Raw genomic sequence first — 22,116 nt, forward strand, 5'->3', positions numbered from 1 at the left:
CGATCCGGGTGGTCACGACAAGAACTTCGTTCGCTGTGGCACACAACGTTCTCCACCGCACCGCTGAAGTATGCCCAGAGCTTGTCAGTCCATAGCTCAGGAACCCGAGGATGGCCAAACCTCTACCTAGCAAACGAATGCTGAGTTCACCATCGCAGGCGCTCCTGCCTGTGATGCAGCGTCAAGGGTAACCGCAGCCATGGTCTCCGAGCTGATAGTCCATGCTGCTGCAAACGTCATCGAACAGTTCCTGCAGATGGTTGTTGTCTTGCAAACGTCCCCATCTGTTGACTCAGTGTCTCAGGGATCGAGACGTGCCTGCACGATCCGTTACAGCCATTTGGATAAGATGTCTGTCATCTCGACTGCTAGTGATACGAGGCTGTTGGGATCCAGCACGGCGTTCCGTATTACCCTCCTGAACCCATCGATTCCATAAACTGCTAACAGTCATTGGATCTCGACCAACGCGAGCAGCAATGTCGCGATACGATAAACCGCAATCTGACCTTTATCAAAGCCGGAAACGTGATGGTACGCACTCCTCCTCCTTACACGAGGCATCACATTAACGTTTCACCAGGCAGCGCCGGTCAACTATTGTTTGTGTATGAGAAATCGGTTGGAAACTTTCCTCATGTCAGCACGTTGTAGGTGTCGCCACCGGCATCAACCTTGTTTGACTGCTCTGAAAAGCTAATCATTTGCATATCACAGCATCTTCTTTCTGTCGGTTAAATTTCGCGTCTGTAGCACGTCATCTTCGTGGTGTAGCAATTTTAAGGGCCAGTAGTGCAAATTTTGTTATATCAGCAGCAAGGTACCAAATGATGACTAAATACGAAAGAAATAAAAAGTAGACTTGTAATAGCAGGAAAAGTATTTGTGAAAAAGAGGTATTCGTCAACATCCAATGTAAACCTATGTATCAGAAAATTTTTAATGGCGGTGTTTGTCGTGAGTGTAGTCCTTTATGGAAGTGTAACGTGGACAATAGGCAGTTCAGACAAGAAGGAGACAGAAGGTTTTGAAATGTGGCGCTGTAGAAGAATAATATAATGTTGTTGTTGTTGTTGTTGTGGTCTTCAGTCCTGAGACTGGTTTGATGCAGCTCTCCGTGCTACTCTATCCTGTGCAAGCTTTTTCATCTCCCAGTACCTACTGCAACCTACATCCTTCTGAATCTGCTTAGTGTATTCATCTCTTGGTCTCCCTCTAACATTTTTACCCTCCACGCTACCCTCCAATACTAAATTGGTGATCCCTTGATGCCTCAGAACATGTCCTACCAACCGATCCCTTCTTCTGGTCAAGTTGTGCCACAAACTTCTCTTCTACCCAATCCTATTCAATACTTCCTCATTAGTTATGTGATCTACCCATCTAATCTTCAGCATTCTTCTGTAGCACCACATTTCGAAAGCTTCTATTCTCTTCTTGTCCAAACTATTTATCGTCCATGTTTCACTTCCATACATGGCTACACTCCATACGAATACTTTCAGAAATGACTTCCTGACACTTAAATCAATACTGGATGTTAACAAATTTCTCTTCTTCAGAAACGCTTTCCTTGCCATTCCCAGCCTACATTTTATATCCTCTCTACTTCGACCATCATCGGTTATTTTGCTCCCCAAATAGCAGAACTCCTTTACTACTTTAAGTGCCTCATTTCCTAATCTAATTCCCTCAGCATCACCCGACTTAATTCGACTACATTCCATTATCCTCATTTTGCTTTTGTTGAAGTTCGTCTTATACCCTCCTTTCAAGACACTGTCCATTCCATTCAACTGCTCTTCCTAGTCCTTTGCTGTCTCTGACAGAATTACAATGTCATCGGCGAACCTCAAAGTTTTTATTTCTTCTCCATGAATTTTAATACCTACTCCGAATTTTTCTTTTGTTTCCTTTACTGCTTGCTCAATATACAGATTGAATAACATCGGGGAGAGGCTACAACCCTGTCTTACTCCCTTCCCAACCACTGCTTCCCTTTCATGTCCCTCGACTCTTATAACTGCCATCTGGTTTCTGTACAAATTGTAAATAGCCTTTCGCTCCCTGTATTTTACCCCTGCCACCTTTAGAATTTGAAAGAGAGTATTCCAGTCAACATTGTCAAAAGCTTTCTCTAAGTCTACAAATGCTAGAAACGTAGGTTTGCCTTTCCCTAATCTTTCTTCTAAGATAAGTCGTAAGGTCAGTATTGCCTCACGTGTTCCAGTGTTTCTACGGAATCCAAACTGATCTTCCCCGAGGTTGGCTTCTACTAGTTTTTCCATTCGTCTGTAAAGAATTCGTGTTAGTATTTTGCAGCTGTGACTTATTAAGCTGATAGTTCGGTAATTTTCACATCTGTCAACACCTGCTTTCTTTGGGATTGGAATTATTATATTCTTCTTGAAGTCTGTGAGTATTTCGCCTGTTTCATACATCTTGCTCACCAGATGGTAGAGTTTTGTCAGGACTGGCTCTCCCACGGCCGTCAGTAGTTCCAACGGAATATTGTCTACTCCGGGGGCCTTGTTTCGACTCAGGTCTTTCAGTGCTCTGTCAAACTCTTCACGCAGTATCATATCTCCCATTTCATCTTCATCTACATCCTCTTCATTTCCATAATATTGTCCTCAAGTACGTCGCTCTTGTATAGACCCTCTATATACTCCTTCCACCTTTCTGCTTTCCCTTCTTTGCTTAGAACTGGGTTTCCATCTGAGCTCTTGATATTCCTACAAGTCGTTCTCTTATCTCCAAAGGTCTCTTTAATTTTCCTATAGGCGGTATCTATCTTACCCCTAGTGAGATAGGCCTCTACATCCTTACATTTGTCCTCTAGCCATCCCTGCTTAGCCATTTTGCACTTCCTGTCGATCTCATTTTTGAGACGTTTGTATTCCTTTTTGCCTGTTTCACTTACTGCATTTTTATATTTTCTCCTTTCATCAAGTAAATTCAATATTTCTTCTGTTACCCAAGGATTTCTACTAGCCCTCGTCTTTTTACCTACTTGATCCTCTGCTGCCTTCACTACTTCATCCCTCAAAGCTACCCATTCTTCTTCTACTGTATTTATTTCCCCCATTCCTGTCAATTGCTCCCTTATGCTCTCCCTGAATCTCTGTACAACCTCTGGTTCTTTTAGTTTATCCAGGTCCCATCTCCTTAAATTCCCACCTTTTTGCAGTTTCTTCAGTTTTAATCTACAGGTCATAACCAATAGATTGTGGTCAGAGTCCACATCTGCCCCTGGAAATGTCTTACAATTTAAAACCTGGTTCCTAAATCTCTGTCTTACCATTATATAATCTATCTGATACCTTTTAGTATCTCCAGGGTTCTTCCATGTATACAACCTTCTTTCATGATTCTTAAACCAAGTGTTAGTTATGATTATGTTGTGCTCTGTGCAAAATTCGACCAGGCGGCTTCCTCTTTCATTTCTGTCCCCCAATCCATATTCACCTACTATGTTTCCTTCTCTCCCATTTCCTACACTCGAATTCCAGTCACCCATGACTATTAAATTTACGTCTCCCTTCACAATCTGAATAATTTCTTTTATTTCATCATACATTTCTTCAATTTCTTCGTCATCTGCAGAGCTAGTTGGCATATAAACTTGTACTACTGTAGTAGGCGTAGGCTTCGTATCTATCTTGGCCACAATAATGCGTTCACTATGCTGTTTGTAGTAGCTTACCCGCACTCCTATTTTCCTATTCATTATTAAACCTACTCCTGCATTACCCCTATTTGATTTTGTGTTTATAACCCTGTAGTCACCTGACCAGAAGTCTTGTTCCTCCTGACACCGAACTTCACTAATTCCCACTATATCTAACTTCAACCTATCCATTTCCCTTTTTAAATTTTCTAACCTACCTGCCCGATTAAGGGATCTGACATTCCACGCTCCGATCCATAGAACGCCAGTTTTCTTTCTCCTGATAACGACATCCTCTTGAGTAGTACCCGCCCGGAGATCCGAATGGGGGACTATTTTACCTCCGGAATATTTTACCCAAGAGGACGCCATCATCATGTAATCATACAGTAAAGCTGCATGACCTCGGGAAAAATTACGGCTGTAGTTTCCCCTTGCTTTCAGCCGTTCGCAGTACCAGCACAGCAAGGCCGTTTTGGTTATTGTTACAAGGCCAGATCAGTCAATCATCCAGACTGTTGCCCTTGCAACTACTGAAAAGGCTGCTGCCCCTCTTCAGGAACCACACGTTTGTCTGGCCTCTCAACAGATACCCCTCCGTTGTGGTTGCACCTACGGTACGGCTATCTGTATCGCTGAGGCACGCAAGCCTCCCCACCAACGGCAAGGTCCATGGTTCATGGGGGGGGGGGGGGGGAATAATATAATATAAATAATAAATAATACAAAAAATATAATTTAAATAATGATGTAAATAGCTAAACTGTTTCCAGCAAAAGTACAGTAAAACCTCATAACTTCGGCTAACGCTCTTATAACACAAGTGTAACTTCGTGTTACTTTTAGCCTGTGCGTCACCAGAGCACCAGCCAATAACAGAGCATTTTTGATCACGTGATCAGATCTTGATATTTAATTATTTTTAAGATTTAGTTATATAAAAGTAACAGATATTTTATGAGAATATTGACCAAAGTCAGAACCAAATTTTTAACAAAGGAAAATAGCATATTCCAGGAATACTGATGCTGAAGTCAGTGAAGTTCTTGCTCATTCTCTCCTTGATCATCTCTGTTCAACGAGCAATATTGTTTCTCCAGAATCACTTTATAGCGTACAGCAGTGCTCAGGATACACATTTTGAGCACTCCGTATGACAACCGTGACAATAAACACGTGAAATGTACTTGAGTTATTTGTTTGCTTACATTTGGTGTAATATGGCAGGCATTTGTGGAACTTCTTCTCCTGATGGCGGGACAGTGGTTTGAGACACTGTTATCTTGATTGTGTTTCATCAAGTCCCATGCATATTGTGATGACTGCATAACGAAAGGCTGCCAGAAAAAGAAGAAAAATTATCTAAGTTTGAATATTAGCAGTAACACTTGTAACTTAGGTAGAGACATACAATGGAAGCAGCTTCTGTCAGTCCATTAACAGGTCATATTCATTGAGAAACCGCTGATCTTACGTTCGCTGATTGCGAATTGAAAGTAAAATAGCGACGCAGTCACTTACCATCTGTAAGAAAACAGCCCCAAATGCCATACACGGAGCTCCTCTACCGTCAAGGACGGTCGAGCTATGGATCAAAGAGAATTCCAGCCAGAATTATTGGATAACCAGCAGCCTACAGCAGGCACTGCATGAGAGAGAATTTTGCTCAGCTAAGTTTGTACCCTAAAAATGACTTGCAAAACTTGCCTGTATCTACTTCTGGACTATGGTTATTGGTTTCCATCGTACACTTGTCTACATGTACCTATGTCTGTATGTGACTTTAAATGTGACTAATAGTTGAACCTACGTGTTCCATTAGAGCAATAGAATCCATGGTTCTTGGTCCGTCGTGCCATGCGTTAATGTGAGTACCCGAATCTTAATAAAGTTATAGACTGATGTGAGCGGCCTTCTGCCGCCGAGCAATGTGTCAGCAGTGCGCAAGTAGCAGCAAGTGCCTTATTTAGCGTTCATATAAGTGTAGTAGTCAAGTTGAAAATATGTTTCAGTGATCTTAGGATACTTGTTTAGTTAAATCCGTCAAATCATAGTGTAGTTTCGTAATTAGCAGGGGCAGATTTGCATTTTAATATCTGTGACGTGTAAAGTCGTGTAGTCGTCTGTCATTTGTTTATTTATTTCAAATAGTCTTTGTACGTTACTGACAGTACAGTTAGCCTTCTGCTGCCAAGCAGTGTGTCAGCAGTGCGCAAGTAGCAGCATTACTGCATTTACTAGTCAGTCTTGTATTTTAATAACCATTTAAATTTTGTGTTGAATTCTTTGTGCTCTCTGTAGATTAGTTCAGACGTTCTTTGCACAACAGTATTTAGTATGGGTAGGGAGTGCGACTGCTGTGTTCGGATGCGGGCTGAGTTGGCATCCCTTCGCTCCCAGCTTCAGGCAGTGTTGGCTTCGGTCACACAGCTTGAGGCTGTTACCAATGGACATCATAGTGGGGGTCCAGACGGGGGTTTGTCAGGGACGGCCAGCTCGTCCCACGCATCCCCCGATGGGACAACGGCTGTGGCTGCCTGGGATACTGCCCACATTGAAGCTGACCCCTCACCTGTGGTAGAGTGGGAGGTCATCTCGTGGTGTGGCAGGGGGCGGAAGACATTCCGGAGGGCTGAATGGAAGTCCTCTCCAGTTTGTCTGACGAACCGGTTTCAGGCTCCGTCTCCAGCTGATATCTTCAGCTGGACATGGCTGCTTGTCCAGTTCCAGAGGTTCCCCCTCAGTCTGCAAGATCCGGGCGGTCACAGAGGATGGGCTTACTGGTAGTTGGGAGCTCCAACGTCAGGCGCGTAATTGGACCCCTTAGGGATATGGCTGCAAGGGAGAGGAAGAAAACCAATGTGCACTCCGTGTGCATACCAGGGCGAGTCATTCCAGACGTGGAAAGGGTCCTTCTGGATGCCATGAAGGGTACAGGGTGCACCCATCTGCAGGTGGTCGCTCATGTCGGCACCAATGATGTGTGTCGCTATGGATCGGAGGAAATCCTCTCTGGCTTCCGGCGGATATCTGATTTGGTGAAGACTGCCAGTCTCGCTAGCAGGATGGAAGCAGAGCTCACCATCTGCAGCATCGTCGACAGGACTGACTGCAGACCTTTGGTACAGCGCCGAGTGGAAGGTCTGAATCAGAGGCCGAGACGGTTCTGCGACCGTGTGGGCTGCAGATTCCTCGACTTACGCCATAGGGTGGTGGGGGTTCGGGTTCCACTGGATAGGTCAGGAGTCCACTACACACAGCAGGCGGCTACACGCTTAGCAGGGGTTGTGTGCGGTGAACTGGTTTTTTTTTTTTTTTTTTTTTTTTTTAGGTTAGAAGGCCTCAGGAAAGTACAGAAAGGGCAACAGCCTCAAAGGGTGCGGGGCAAAGTCAGAACATGTGGGGACCAAGCAGCAATCGGTATTGTAATTGTAAACAGTCGAAGCTGCGTTGGTAAAGTACCGGAACTTCAAGCGCTGATAGAAAGCACCGAAGGTACGGAAAGCTGGCTGAAGCCAGATAAATTCTTCCGAAATTTTTACAATGGCATAGACGGTGTTTAGAAAGGATAGATTGCATGCAACCGGTGGTGGCGTGTTTGTCGCTGTTAGTAGTTGTTTATCCTGTAGTGAAGTAGAAGTGGATAGTTCCTGTGAATTATTATGGGTGGAGGTTGTACTCAACAACCGAGCTAGGTTAATAATTGGATCCTTTTACCGACCTCCCGACTCAGCTGCATTAGTGGCAGAACAACTGAGAGAAAATCTGGAATACATTTCACATAAATTTCCTCAGCGTGTTATAGTCTTAGGTGGAGATTTCAATTTACCAGATATAGACTGGGACACTCAGATGTTTAGGACGGGTGGTAGGGACAGAGCATCGAATGACATTATACTGAGTGCACTATCCGAAAATTACCTCGAGCAATTAAACAGAGAACCGACTCGTGGAGATAACATCTTGGACCTACTGATAACAAAGAGACCCCAACTTTTCGACTTTGTAAGTGCAGAACAGGGAATCAGTGATCATAAGGCCGTTGCAGCATCCCTGAATATGGAAGTAAACAGGAATATAAATAAGGGAGGAAGGTTTATCTGTTTAGCAAGAGTAATAGGAGGCAGATTTCAGACTACCTAACGGATCAAAACGAAAATTTCTGTTCCGACAAGGACAATGTTGAATGTTTATAGAAAAAGTTCAAGGTAATCGTAAAAGGTACATGGGGAGTGAAACTGTGAGGGCGGGAAAAATCCACCGTGGTTCAACAACAAAGTTAGGAAACTACTGCGAAAGCAAAGAGAGCTTCACTCCAAGTTTAAATGCAGACAAAACTTCTCAGACAACAGAAGCTAAACGATGTCAAAGTTAGCGTAAGGAGGGCTATGCGTGAAGCGTTCAGTGAATTCGAAAGTAAAATTCTATGTACCGACTTGACAGAAAATCCTAGGAAGTTCTGGTCTTGCGTTAAATCAGTAAGTGGCTCGAAACAGCATATACAGACACTCTGGGATGATAATGGCATTGAAACAGAGGATGACACGCGTAAATCTGAAATACTAAACACCTTTTTCCAAAGCTGTTTCACAAAGGAAGACCGCACTGCAGTTCCTTCTCTAAATCCTCGCACGAACGAAAAAATGGCTCACATCGAAATAAGTGTCCAAGGAATAGAAAAGCAACGGAAATCACTCAACAGAGGAAAGTCTACTGGTCCTGACGGCATACCAATTCGATTCTACACAGAGTACGCAAAAGAACTTGCCCCCCTTCTAACAGCCGTGTACCGCAAGTCTCTAGAGGAACGGAAGGTTCCAAATGATTGGAAAAGAACACAGGTAGTTCCAATTTTCAAGAAGGGTCGTCGAGCAGATGCGCAAAACTATGGGCCTATATCTCTGATATCGATCTGTTGTAGAATTTTAGAACATGTTTTTTGCTCGCGTATCATGTCATTTCTGGAAACCCGGAATCTTCTCTGTAGCAATCAACATGGATTCCGGAAACATCAATCGTGTGAGACACAACTCTCTTTATTTGTTCATGAGACCCAGAAAATATTAGATACAGCCTCCCAGGTAGATGCCATTTTCCTTGACTTCCGGAATGCGTTCGATACAATTCTGCACTGTCACCTGATAAACAAAGTAAGAGCCTGTAATCTTCCCCTCACTTATCGACCTTAATGACAGTGAAAAATTAAACCGCGTGCACATACTGGAAATTTGGGAAAAGCAATCGTCACCGAAGTTAATTTATCGGTAAAGAGGGAGGAAAGGGTTACATCTAAATTAAAGCAAAAATGCGAATGAAATTGGTGTAAATTAATTTTCAAAAGGGGTAAAGTTAATAAAAAAGTAAATGTGCGGTCGTTACGTTAACAATTAATTGGCGTTAATTAGATATTTGAGATTTGGGGAAAATTACGGTCGCCAATCCCATGGACAACTACTATAATAACTGAAAAAGAAAGGTTATTGCACATATAATTAGCACTAAAAGCGTGGCAACTGAAGGTTGACACATGTTGTGTGAAAACTGAATGTTTGTCAGAAGTAATAAATTTCTCTACACTCAGACTTAATTAAGCAAAAGAATTAATAAAACCGGGAAATTGAAAGTTAATTTAGTGACTGAAATTAATAGTGAACTTTGTTTCTGCAGCACTACGAAATTCAATAAAATAAGGTTAGTCTTGGGCTACCTCAACAATCATTTCAAAAGCTACTTGAATGTACGCAATTTAGATATAAGAGATTTAACTTTGAACTTGAATTAAATGATTCTGAACAATTAACAATAGTAAAATTTAGTATGTATCAAGCTGAGCTGAAGTCACAGCTAAGCTAAAATATGGTAACAAAACTCGCACTCTTAATTTGTGATTGTGTAATCTAAATATTGTAGCCAGCTATGAATACTTTAACTGAACTTTGAAATTAAAGCAGTGAAATCGAATGATATTACTTTAATGCTGGTGTTTGAATTACTACGACACTCGGGTTCCTTCCAGAAAAGGAAGGGACCCTGCTTGGTAATGCAATTGGTACAATGAGCAACAAAGGTTCATGCTAAGTTGCTGTATTTTTGTGATGCAGTAGTTTTAAAAGCGGAGGTCTGCCATACAGTTCTAAAACTTTACGTGCTTTTAGTTTTTCTTGTTGGTTGAGCGAAGGTTTGCAGTCGTCGATCGGGGAGGTGGCGACAGTCACTCATTGTCGGCCGTCGCTGTTGCAGAAGCTGGATGTTGGCACGCCTTCTTCTCGACACGGTCAGCGGGCGAAACGGGCTCTTGATGTGCACCAGCTAATGCTTCCCGTCCGCGACACTGTGTCAGAAACTATCATAGCAAGTCAAGCGCAATTACATGTTGCCAAACCCCGAAAGCGCGGCAACTCGCGGGAGCGTTACACAACGCACCTGCTCCACTGCCCCACTCCCGCCAGACTCTGCTCTGCACGCGCTCCACGCGGCGGAGTTAACACTACCAAAGATCCTAAACACCTTGGTTCTCCACACGACCTATCGATGTAATCGTTCTATAGCATAGTTTTCCCTAGGCCAGACTCAGCGTAGAAATACAAATAATATTTACAAAACATATATATATATATATATATATATATATATATATATATGTATATTGTAAAACAATTACAATATATAAAGACACAGAAATGTCATATCTTTAGGTAACAAAATAAGGAAAAAAATTATAGTGCGATAGATGGAAATAGGAGGATATGCATTTCCAGCGTTACAAGTCTACGGAATATCAGACCAGCTATGTGGCTGGATTGAAGAGATTTTAGGAAACAGAACGCAGCGTGTTGTTCTCAATGGAGAGATGTCTACAGACGTTAAAGTAACCTCTGGCGTGCCGCAGAGGAGTGTTATGAGACCATTGCTTTTCACAAGATATATAAATGACTTAGTAGATAGTGTCGGAAGTCCCATGCGGCTTTTCTCGGATGATGCTGTAGTATACAGAGAAGTTGCAGCATTAGAAAATTACAGCAAAATGCAGGAAGATCTGCAGCGGATAGACACTTGTTGCAGGGAGTAGCTACTGACCCTTAACATAGACAAATGTAATGTATTGCGAATACATAGAAAGAGGGATCCTTTACTGTATGATTATCTGATAGCAGAACAAACACTGGTAGCAGCTACTTCTGTAAAAATCTGGTTGTATGCGTACGGAACGATTTGAAGTGGAATGATCATATAAAATTAATTGTTGGTAAGGCGGGTGCCAGGTTGAGATTCATTGGGAGAGTCCTTAGAAAATGTAGTCCATCAACAAAGGAGGTGGCTTACAAAACACTAGTTCGACCTATACCTGAGTATTGCTCATCAGTGTTGGATCCGTGCCAGGTCGGGTTGATAGTGGAGATAGAGAATATCCAAAGAAGAGCTGTGCGTTTCGTCACATGGTTATTTGGCAAGCATGATAGCGTTACGGAGATGTTAGCAAACTCAAGTGGCAGACTCTGCAAGAGAGACGTTCTGCATCGCGGTGTAGCTTGCTGTCCAGGTTTCGAGAGGGTGTGTTTCTGGATGAGGTATCGAATATATTGCTTCCCCCTACTTATACCTCACGAGGAGATCACGAATGTAAAATTAGAGAGATCTGAGCGCGCACAAAGGCTTTCCGGCAATCGTTCTTCGCGCGAACCATACGCGACTGGAACAGGAAAGGGAGGTAATGACATTGGCACGTAAGGTACCCTCCGCCACACACCATTGGGTGGCTTGCGGAGTATAAATGTAGATGTAGATGTAGACCATTTGTTCTGGTAATTGGAAGTTCTAGTAAGTCTCATCTATGTTTTGCACATACAGAAGTTCAAGTCATTCTGTACTGTCTACATCCACAGCGACCAGTTAAATCTCAGCTTGACTCCACCGCCATCTCACTCCTATACGCAGGCGATTGTGTACCAAGAAATGGTTTACCTTAAACCCCGTGTTACCACTGATCTGAACGAGAGCTTCTAAGTAACTATGTTGCAACTCACGCCAGGTTACAACAATGATATGTCATTGAAGTTATCTTTGAAGCTTATTTCAGATATCACACGAAAAGTAAATAGTTCCATTAGGGAAAAAAACTCGGTGTCGTAATTCGGCTGCCATAAAAGAAAGAAATTCCTTACAAACGTTAAGCAATTCACCATATTGTCTGCTATAGGTTGGCGAAAACCGCACCTCAATGTATTTATTCATTCTGGATATACCTGGGGTGGCCTCTCTTAGCTGTCTCACATGATGAGGAAGATGTAACATGAAATTTAATGATGAGGTGGAGGTGGAAAGAGAGTGATAGGAAATATTTTAATTTACAAGGGGTGTTCAACAAGTAATGCAACACTTTTTTTCTGAAAGCTAGTTAGTATTATTTAGGATTCCGATACATTATGTTATTCAACACTCTTTTGGCTACAAAACTCTATTTTTCAACATAATCTCCTTTCAACACGACGGCCTTACGCCATCCTACTGGGAGGGCCTGTATGCCCGCATGGTGCCACTCTACTGCTCGTTCGGAGCCAATGTTTTGCTGTGTCAGTAACCTACCCACCATCCATGTACTGCTTCCCACGGAGTGCATACTTAGTAGGGCCAAACAGATGGAAGTCGGAAGGTGTGAGATCCGGGCTTTAGGGTGGGTGAGGAAGAACAGTCCAATGAAGTTTTGTGGGCTCCTGTCGGATGTGCAGACTTGTGTGAGGCCTTGAGTTGTCATGAAGAAGGAGAATTTCGTTTACATTTTTATGGCGACGAGCATGATGAAGCCGATTCTTCAATTTCCTGAGGGTAGCACATTACACTTCAGAGTTGAGCGTTGCATCGTGACGGAGCACACCAAGCAAAATAACCCCTTCAGAATCCAAAACGACCGAGTCATGACTTTACCAGTTGACGGTGCGCATATGAATTTATTTATTTTTTTCAAGGAGAGGTTGTGTGGCGCCACTCCATGGATTGCCGTTTTGTTTCCGTTTCAAAGTGATGAACCCATATATCACCGCCTGTGACGGAGTCCGACAAAAAACTGTCAGGATCAGCTTCGTAGCACGCAAGCAATTCCACATAGATTGTCCTTATCTGGCCTTTATGGTCTTATGTTAGGCGGCGAGCAATCTGGAAGGCAACCATCTTTGAGTACCCCAATTGGTGGACGAGTGCGTCAGCACTACCAACAGACACATCCAATTGTACAGTGACGTGTTTGTTTGCGATCTGTCGATCACCTCGAATGAGAGTGCCCACACGTTCCAACAGTGCTGGAGTCACAGCTGGATGCGGATGGCTGGCAAGCTGGAGACCGGACAGATTTGGATGATCTCATTGCGATGACGACAGAAGCTTCGTCCAACGACTCACTGTGCTTTTCTTCACTGCTAGGTTTCCGTAGGCATTATGAAAACGAATATGAATATCTACGATGCTCTGGCTTTCAGCCAAAAGAAACTCAATGACAGCTCCCTACTTGGATCAGGCCTACATTATAGACAACATTTTGAAGGCTATATATGGTACCAGAACCAACTGGAACTTCATGAAACGATAGAGACTGAAAGGGGAATATTCCGCGGTGTCAAAAAACAAATTCCACATTTTTTCAACCGAAACTGGCCGAGAAAAAATACGTGTTGCATCACTTACTGAACACACCTCATAAATGAGGAGACGGTACAGTATTTATGGAGGTGATACATGATTATTTTGTGTGAGAGGGATCATATGTCTGTGAGGAGCACAGTATTTGATGTACAAAATACATAGGGAGATCACATGTGTATACATACACTACTGGCCATTAAAATTGCTACACCAAGAAGAAATGCAGATAATAAACGGGTATTCCATTGGACAAATATATTATACTAGAACTGACATGTGATTAAATTTTCACGCAATTTGGGTGCATAGATCCTGAGAAATCGGTACCCAGAACAACCACCTCTTGCCCTAATAACGACCTTGATACATCTGGGCATTGAGTCAAACAGAGCTTGGATGGCGTGTACAGGTACAGATGCCCATGCAGCTTCAACACGATACCACAGTTCACCAAAAGTAGTGACTGGCATATTGTGACGAGGCAGTTGCTCGGCCACCATTGACCAGACGTTTTCCATTGGTGAGAGATCTGGAGAATGGGCTGGCCAGGGCAGCAGTCGAACATTTTCTGTATCCAGAAAGTCCCGTACAGGACCTGCAACATGCGGTCGTGCATTATCCTGCTGAAATGTAGGGTTTCGCAGGGATCGAATGAAGGGTAGAGCCACGGGTCGTAACACATCTGAAATGTAACGTCCACTCTTCAAAGTGCCGTGAATATGAACAAGAGGTGACCGAGACGTGTCGTAACGCCAAAAATGCATATCCTCCTATTTCCATCTATTGTACTATAATTTTTTTTCCTTATTTTGTTACCTGAAGATATGAAATTTCTGTGTGTTTATATATTGTAATCGTTTTACTATATATATATATATATATATATATATATATATATATATATATATATATATGCATTTATGTCGATGTATAATTGGTTTGTTTTGTAAATATTATTTGTATTTTTACACTGGGTCTGGCCTAGGGAAAACTATGCCATCGAACTATTACATCGATAGGTCGTGTGGAGAACCAAAGTGTTTAGGATCTTTGGTAGTGTTAACTCTGCCGCATGGAGCGCGGGCAGAGAGAGTCTGTCTGGAGTAGGGCGGTGGAGCAGGTGGGTTGAGTGACCCTCCCACGAGTTGCCGCGTATTTCGGGGTTTGGCAGCATGTAATTGCGTTTGACTTGCTATGATACTTTCTGACATGGTGTCGCGGACGGGAAGCATTAGCTGGCACACATCAAGAGCCTGTTTCGCCTGGTGCCCGTGTCGAGAAGAAGGCGCGCCAACATCCAGTGTCTGCAACAGCGACGGCCGACAATGAGTGACTGTCGCCACCTCTCCGATCAACGACTGCAAACCTTCAATCAACCAACAAGAAAGACTTAAAAGCATGGACAGTTTTAGAACTGTATGGCAGACCTCAGCTTTTAAAACTGCTGCATCACAAAAATACAGCAACTTAGCATGAACCTTTGTTGCTCATTGTCCCAATTGCATTACCAAGCAGGGTCCCTTCCTTTTCTGGAATGAACCCGAGATCGTTGAAATTCAAACGCCAGCATTAAAGTAATATCATTCCATTTCACTGCTTTAATTTCAAAGTTCAGTTAAGGTATTCATAGCTGGCTACAATATTTAGATTACACAAGCCCAAATTAAGATGGTTGGTTGGTTTGTGGGATTAAAGGGACCAGACTACAATGGTCATCGGTCCCTACAAATTAAGAGTGCGAGTTTTGTTACCATATTTTAGCTTACCTGTAACTGCAGCTCAGCTTGGTATGTACTAAATTTTACTATTGTTAATTGTTCAGAATCATTTAATTCAAGTTCAAAGTTAAATCTCTTCTTTCTAAATGGCGTAGATTCAAGTAGCTTTTGAAATGATTGTTGAGGTAGCCCAAGATTAACCTTATTTTATTGAATTTCGTAGTGCTGCAGAAACAAAGTTCACTATTAATTTCAGTCACTAAATTAACTTTCAATTTCGCAGTTTTATTAATTCTTTTACTTAATTGAGTCTGAATGTTGAGAAATTTATTACTTCTGGCAAACATTCAATTTTCACACAACACATGTCAACCTTCAGTTGCCACGCTTTTAGTGCTAATTATATGTGCAATATCCTTTCTTTTTCAGTTATTATAGTAGTTGTCCATGGGACTGGCGACCGTAATTTTCCCCAAATCTCGAATATCTAATTAACGCCAATTAATTGTTAACGTAACGACTGCACATTTACTTTCTTTATTAACTTTACCCCTTTTCAAAATTAATTTCCACCAATTTCATTTGCATTTTTGCTTTAATTTAGATGTAACCCTTTCCTCCCTCTTTACCGACAGATTAACTTCGGTGACGATTGCTTTTCCCAAATTTCCATTAGGTACACGGGGTTTAATTTTTCACTGTCATTAAGGTCGATAAGTGAGGGGGAGGCTACACGTGGTGACCTGGTGACTGGACAATGTTCGGCTTTGAGGTTGTTCTGGAAACGAATTTTGCATTGTGCAAATCTCGTTACAAAGTACTGGTTACGAACAGGTCGTTACGCCAGCGAGAATAAGTAGTGGGAGGAATCGTAATTAGATTTGAGATTTGTCATTTATATTGAAAATTTGTAAAATGAGTGAAGGCAACAATTACTAGAATTTGGTAGACTTGGATACGGAACAATCAGTCGAACAGTGGGAAACGCGCATCGCAGAACCCATTGTTCAGGAGCAGGCGGCTAGCATTAAAGACGCGACCGCCGAAACGCAACAAAGAACAGAAATGGAATTCCAAACGTTAGAAAATGTTTCGGAATCGGAAGTGAAAATCAAATCTGAACCTCTTGATGACGGATACGGGGGGAGGAAGCCGCTACGGAAGAAAAACCGGTAGTTTCCGGGAATTTAATGGATTTATTGAATGTTTTGATTAACGAAATCAAGAGTGAATCGGTAGAAATTAAAGCTCAGTCTGCCAAGCAAGAAGCTCTGTCTGAAAAAATTGACGGGAAGCTAGACAATCAGAAGAAAGCTATTAATGTTGTTAAGAATAATGTTGGAGTTGTTAACACAAAAGTTGATAAAATCAAAGAAGATATTGTTGTGAAATGGGTAATCTTAAACAGGAAATGATAGGCGTTCAGACGGAAATTGCGAGCATAAATACTCGTTTTGATTCCGAAATTAGCCGAATCGAGAAAAGTGTAGGAGAAGCAGTTGCTCCGATCATCGAGAATAAGGTGACGGAAAAAATTCAGTTACTAAAAAGAGAGGATCAACAGAAGGTGGAAACTTTAAAGGCTTTAGTATCCGAAGTAGATACTAAAGCGAGGAAGCAGGCTAATACCTGCGAAGAGAAAAAGAGGGAAGTGGAAACGCTTGCGACAACCACTTGCCAAGTAATTACGAAAGTGTCGGAATTAGAAAAGAAACTCGACGAAAAACAGAGCTATGTGCCAGTCTGTGCACATAGTTCGGAATTGTTGACTGAAGAGGAGCGGTTCGACGTATACACGCGACGGATTTCATTAAAAATTGTGAAAGACTTTTACCCAGATCATGGACTAATGAGAAAAAAATTAATGAGGTTATTGACATGTTGGCTGGTGTTGCCAAGCGTTGGGGCTTAAACCTCAACATTACGAATCTGACTTTTGACGAGTTTAAAAATTTATTTCTGGCGGAATACTGGTCAGAGCAAAAACAACAAAGTGTCCGGCGCGAATTTGTCGTATCGAGGCCTTTCGATGCGAATTCGCGTGGGTCGATGAACGAGTTTTGTGAGGGCTGGATCCGCAAGTTGGAATATTTGCGTGATCGCCATACGGAATCCGAAATAGTCTGGGAACTCTACAAGAAGTTTCCAGATGATACAAAACGCTACGTAGGAAGCAATTACAGGACAATCAATGATTTCCTGGAATGAGTTGAGGACGAGGACAATTGGCGCAATAATCGCGACAGTGGTAGAGGCCGTGGTAACAACAACGGGTACCACAACAACCACAAAGATAACCATGGGAATAATGCATACTGCAACCATGGCAGCAATAACAATAATGGTTCGGACCGTAATAACAATCGGTACAATGCAAATAATAACAGGAATGACGGAAACCAGTATCATACTGACGTGATACGGGCTTCACAGAATAGTAATAACGCCAGAGGGTGTGATAAGCCGCCTGAGCAGCATCCGGGGAGCAGATCTGCTGGGACGAGACAGGGAAACCGTTAGCCGCGCCGGTGAGGGGCCGACCGGGCGTGGAGAAATTTTGGCGGCCCAATAACAGGAGAAAACCCAGGTGTCGTCGTTATGAAAATTCCGTATGGAATAATCAACGGCGGGAGAGTGTGCCAATGTTAAGAGAAAGGAGTGCGCCCACAAGTAGTAGATCAGCTGTAGACACGGCAGTAGAAAATACACTCCTGGAAACGGAAAAAAGAACACATTGACAACGGTGTGTCAGACCCACCATACTTGCTCCGGACACTGCGAGAGGGCTGTACAAGCAATGATCACACGCACGGCACAGCGGACACACCAGGAACCGCGGTGTTGGCCGTCGAATGGCGCTAGCTGCGCAGCATTTGTGCACCGCCGCCGTCAGTGTCAGCCAGTTTGCCGTGGCATACGGAGCTCCATCGCAGTCTTTAACACTGGTAGCATGCCGCGACAGCGTGGACGTGAACCGTATGTGCAGTTGACGGACTTTGAGCGAGGGCGTATAGTGGGCATGCGGGAGGCCGGGTGGACGTACCGCCGAATTGCTCAACACGTGGGGCGTGAGGTCTCCACAGTACATCGATGTTGTCGCCAGTGGTCGGCGGAAGGTGCACGTGCCCGTCGACCTGGGACCAGACCGCAGCGACGCACGGATGCACGCCAAGACCGTAGGATCCTACGCAGTGCCGTAGGGGACCGCACCGCCACTTCCCAGCAAATTAGGGACACTGTTGCTCCTGGGGTATCGGCGAGGACCATTCGCAACCGTCTCCATGAAGCTGGGCTACGGTCCCGCACACCGTTAGGCCGTCTTCCGCTCACGCCCCAACATCGTGCAGCCCACCTCCAGTGGTATCGCGACAGGCGTGAATGGAGGGACGAATGGAGACGTGTCGTCTTCAGCGATGAGAGTCGCTTCTGCCTTGGTGCCAATGATGGTCGTATGCGTGTTTGGCGCCGTGCAGGTGAGCGCCACAATCAGGACTGCATACGACCGAGGCACACAGGGCCAACACCCGGCATCATGGTGTGGGGAGCGATCTCCTACACTGGCCGTACACCACTGGTGATCGTCGAGGGGACACTGAATAGTGCACGGTACATCCAAACCGTCATCGAACCCATCGTTCTACCATTCCTAGACCGGCAAGGGAACTTGCTGTTCCAACAGGACAATGCACGTCCGCATGTATCCCGTGCCACCCAACGTGCTCTAGAAGGTGTAAGTCAACTACCCTGGCCAGCAAGATCTCCGGATCTGTCCCCCATTGAGCATGTTTGGGACTGGATGAAGCGTCGTCTCACGCGGTCTGCACGTCCAGCACGAATGCTGGTCCAACTGAGGCGCCAGGTGGAAATGGCATGGCAAGCCGTTCCACAGGACTACATCCAGCATCTCTACGATCGTCTCCATGGGAGAATAGCAGCCTGCATTGCTGCGAAAGGTGGATATACACTGTACTAGTGCCGACATTGTGCATGCTCTGTTGCTTGTGTCTATGTGCCTGTGGGTCTGTGAGTGTGATCATGTGATGTATCTGACCCCAGGAATGTGTCAATAAAGTTTCCCCTTCCTGGGACAATGAATTCACGGTGTTCTTATTTCAATTTCCAGGAGTGTACATTCACTGTCAGTGAGAACAAAATAAGTAGTGTTCCGGAAATCGATTATAAAGTGGCAGCTGTAACACCCGCAGCGGAACTAGAGATTGAGTTTAAGGATGATTCGCAATTGTTTAGAGAAGATCAGATGTCGGATAACACGTCCGTCATCGAGCGAGGGGATGCAGAGAGGAATGACGTCTGGTTGAGGCAGTTCGGTCGCTTATACGACGAACTAAGAGATTATAGGGGCCTGCACAGGTGAAGTGTTTATGGGGAGCGCGGGCAGGATTTGCCGCGTCTCGTCCTGCAGGAAGATAGTGTTTGTGAAGTGATAGAAAGTTCTGGCCCTAACCAGCAGACTTTACCAGAAATAGTTGATGTTAATGGGGAGCACGAGCAAGACTCGTCGTGTTTCGTCCCGCAGGTGTTGGATGTTGAAGTAGTAACGGAAAGTTCTGGCCCTAACCGGCAGACCTTACCGAAAGTTATAGTGGTAGAAGCAGCCGACCCATCCGACGCAAAACTTCAGTTTAAACATTGCGAGAGTATTAAGGAGAAAGATTACGAAAATTTTAGTAATAGCCGGACACGATTGGTAGAAAAGCACGTAGATTACAGCGTGTATGAGGTTAGAGCTGACGTTATACGGTCGGACGGTAGCAGCGTGGGTTGCGCAGATCCAGAGGAAGTAATTGCAGATACTACTGGGCACATTCCTCCAGGTAGATTGGCAGATGAGATCAATCTGACCAAAGAGGAATCAACGATGGTGATAATTAGTGAAGTGATAGCAAAGCAACACTCACTAGTTGACGAGTTACAGGAAAAGGTTTCGGTATTGGAGGCGAAGCTACAGACTAAGCCTCAGGACAAACGTGTTGAAATTAAAACTGTATTTGAAGAGAGGCTGAAAAAACCGCCAGATAAGCCGGATTTAGGATCAAAGCCGGATGGTTTTTTCTGGAATGACCTGAATATAGACGAGGATTTATTGTGGGAAAATAAAGAAACAGTCGAGGATAAGTGTAGACAGATAGTAGTGTCTGTTAATATGTACGGCCTACAAATTAACGTGTTGATTGAAACCGGTGCAGAATTGAGTGCTGTGTCTGGGAAAATATTTGAGTTACTGAAGGACCGACCCGGTATCGTAGCTATGCCAGTAACAGGAGTGAAAATTATCGGTCCTACTGCGAAGGCCAGCAAACCGGTCACAAAACAGATTTTTATCAACTTCGAGATATGTGGGGCACGATTTGAACAAGAGTTTGTCGTCGTGCCAGACTTAGCTACGGAAGTAATTATCGGGTTAGATTGGCTATTAAAGTACCGTGCAGTGATTAATTGCGAAAGCAAAACTTTGACACGTACGTCACAAGATAAAACAATAGTAGTTAGTTTTGACGAGGCGGGAGATAGTGTGCATAGGCAATACCAGCCTATACACATTGTTAACTGGTCGGATGCCACTGACGTAGGCATGAATTTGAACTACTGTAATGTGAGGATATCCTGTTAGATGACAGAAGTAAAAGTTTAGTGGAAGAGATAATCAAATTCCCTCCACGGATTGACATTAGTATTTGTGTGAAAAAAGATCGTTTACGAGAAATAATGAACCTAAAAGCCGATGCTCGCATACGTCGTCATGACGCTAAAGCGCGTTATGCTAAGTTTGTAATCGGAGACCTAGTACTTGTAAAAACACCTGAGAAATCGAGCGAGATAGACAATGAAATCTCTAAATTTAAGTTTGTTTTTAATGGACCATATAAAATCATTGGTATACCTCACACAAATGCTTATTGCTTAGAGTATCCAAGCTCTGGAAAACTATTAGGTATACGAACATTGTAGACTTGAAATTGTACCAACCTAGGATTGATTAATACCACAGAATGGGTAATTTGTACAGTATGTAAATATAAAGTGTAAGATTTAACGATTTGCTAGATTGCCATGCTTTTGCCTGACCAAGAGGTCATTAAAGAAATTGTAATTAATAAGTAATTATTTTGATTACATGATTTAAGAGTAACTGATTACTAATCAATTGAAAAATCCAAGCTGCTAGTTTAAGTTTTCAGCTGAGTCACAGTAGATTAAGGAATGTAAATATGATTTTGTAACTAGCTGTAAGATTTAATGAATATGTGATTTACTAGTCATTGCCGATGTACTTAGACGCTGTTTTAAGTTTCAGGCTAGTACATGCGTGTGATGATGGACAGTGTTGAGTTATCCACTGTGATAGTGTTAATAGACTCCTTGAGATTACTCGGTAGTGAGTTTTTCCGAAAGAATTCAGTGAAACGGACGTTCTGGAAATGCAGTTACACAGGCGAGTGAGATCAAGCGTGCCGCACAGGCGGGCGCAACAGTACGGGCGAGGTGCAGCCGCTGTCGGCTCTTGTGCCGGTCGGCATTCTTTGTATTTGCGGGTACAGAAGGCCGAGTTGTTTTTCTTCCCGGACAGCTGATGTGAAAGAATTCTGCTGTCAGTGTGTATGTTTTTTTCGATCTGCTGCGTATTATTTTCTTGTTTAGCGTTAAGTGGACTCTCATGACGAGAATATTAATTATGAAAAGGTTATATAAAAATGTGTATTCTTTAATTATTAATTTGCGTATTTTGATCTACCTGTTTTTATGACAATGTAACCTGATTAATTTTGTAAATACTATTCCATTTCTTGATACTGTTAGAAATTTTGCTGATTTTAGAATAGCTAAACCATTTTCTGTTTTTTCTATGAATTTTAATATATTGTCAACCTGTTTTCTTTTGTGTAAGATGACAGAGTGGAATGAGGTTGAGAGTGTCTCCACTCAATTATTATGGTCTAAAAATTGGTTTATGGTTAACTAGCCTAATGCTAAATTTTCTTGATGTTCTGAGCATATGCATTTCCGTTGTTTTTTTTCCTTTTTGGGACATTTTCTGAGTCTGTTAAGGTTACAAAAACATCCTCAGACAATGTG

This window comes from Schistocerca serialis, chromosome 3 (assembly GCF_023864345.2).
Source record: "Schistocerca serialis cubense isolate TAMUIC-IGC-003099 chromosome 3, iqSchSeri2.2, whole genome shotgun sequence".
Classification (NCBI taxonomy): domain Eukaryota; kingdom Metazoa; phylum Arthropoda; class Insecta; order Orthoptera; family Acrididae; genus Schistocerca; species Schistocerca serialis.